The following is a 2,169-nucleotide window of genomic DNA, read 5'->3' on the forward strand; positions in this document are numbered from 1 at the left end:
TAGATTATGCCACTCAAGGAAGCAAAGATCCTGAACCACCATCTTTCTCACCTCATTGACCATCTCACTTTCACTTCCGCACCTATCTCCTGCTTTGTTTCTATACTGCGCAATCAATGAAGAAGGCTAAATCAATAGAGGATGATCCAGTAGGTCAAGAAAAAGTTGCATTTAAAGTCTGGAACTTAACTGTCACTGCACCTGAATCAAATTGAACAAAATCATGTCATAGTTAAAAGGCCACTCAATTCATTTCTTTATGCCTTTTATGTAATACTTTGGTTGATGTACTTTCAATGTGATCAAATAATATCTTATTACTTAGACATCTAATAGGTGACTATTGATCTCCCACAAAATAGTAAATAGTGACCTTTGAGCTCTAACGAAAAATTAATGCAATTGAAGTAAGCACCTTTGTCACATTTTGACTTCAAAACTAAAGCAATGTTTATAAGAATCTACGCTATAGAGCATGGCACAGTTCACTTCCACCATTCTCCTTCTTCAATTTTTTTTCTTGCCAATCTCTTAATGTTGTAGTGTATAAGGATAAAGTGTTATCTTAACATATTAAAAATTCAAAAAGACATGTGCGTCCTAGTTGAATGTAGAAGAATTTGGTTCATGTCTACTCATTAAATATGGGGGGTGTTCCTTCATTCTATGAATCAAAATTGAAGAGGTTGTTGCATATATTGAGTTACCATGGTGAGGCTTACAAAATTCAAGCACCCATCAACAATACAGTCAAATATTATACTTGATGGTGTTCACAGTTCAAGTGTACAACTCTCAAGCTGTATACCACTATAACTCTTCAGAATTTTTAACTGTAGAAACTTATATCACCTCTAACTCTCTTTTGAAAAATAAAGGAAATGATTTAAAAAGCTCAATGTAATAACTTCAAGAAGATTTGAATTTTCCAAGAGTCAATATAACTACAAAAAAAATTCACCGAAGCTTGTATTTTGGTACCCTGATTTCAGAGCATGAGTTCAGACACATTGAAGTTCCTTTAAAGCTACTATATATTAACTGTAAGTTTATTGGATGATGATCTATTAATTGTATCCCCAACCTCACTAAGGCTTGGCATCTATACACATAGGAAGTGTACTCCTGCCCACATCCCTCAGCATAAAGGACTTACAAAAATTATATATCCAATAGATGAAGGAAGAGCACCGAAGATCCAATTGATGGCATAGAAGGCAGCCAAACCATAAAGAAAAACCCATGGCAGATAGTCTCCCACTAAGGCAAAACCCATATAGAAGTCCAACTAACACTTTTTGATCACTCTTTCCGCCAAATAGAAGCGCACTTTTTGATCAAACATCTCAGATTCTCAGCACAATCTTTCAAGGTAAAAGCAAATATGCCCAACTAACACTTCATGGGGCACTAAATCAATTATATAACCCATTGCATGAAAATTTGCATACCTATGGTGTGAACATCTCAAAGAGAGATACATGTGATAGCAAACTCTAGAATTTCTTTGTGATAAGCAGATGTAGCAATTTCCTCAAGTGTGAGATTTCTCAGCCAAGCATGCTGAAGCACAACCAAATTGCACAAACTAATAAGGCACAATATCCAAAATGAAAACCGGGTGATTTTGATCACTCTTACCGCATTTTCTACACAAAGGACTTCTTAATCTATCAAAAAGCCAAATATAAGCACATGAAAGGAAACACTATTGCATGGGTGGTTACTCTGTCCACATGAAAACAGAGTTTGCGAGAAATAATAACCTTTCAAGGTAAGAAAGGATTTAGAAAAAGTGTAGTACCCTCTCAAAGTTGTTACTTGTCTTCATGTATTGATTTTCATAGTAATTAATGAATGAGAAAGACAACTATTCAACCAACAGAATAAAAAACCAAAAGGTGGAGAGCCCACTACATCATTTGTGCATTCCTTTGATTCAAATTGAACAAAGTTGTATCCTTTGCTCTTCCCATCATCAGACAGGGCAGCTTCATGGGACAAAATATTCCCACATTTTTTAAATATTTCTTTTATTCTCTTCTAGAAACAATAATGACCAAAAGTTCAAATCAAAACAGTGTAGTAGATACCTCAACAAACATGTTCGTGATGTAACTTTTGCTTATATCAGGATCACCATGAAGCCACATGACACTAATCACTTCT

Source organism: Lotus japonicus, chromosome 5 (genome assembly GCF_012489685.1).
Source record: "Lotus japonicus ecotype B-129 chromosome 5, LjGifu_v1.2".
NCBI classification, from domain to species: Eukaryota; Viridiplantae; Streptophyta; class Magnoliopsida; order Fabales; family Fabaceae; genus Lotus; species Lotus japonicus.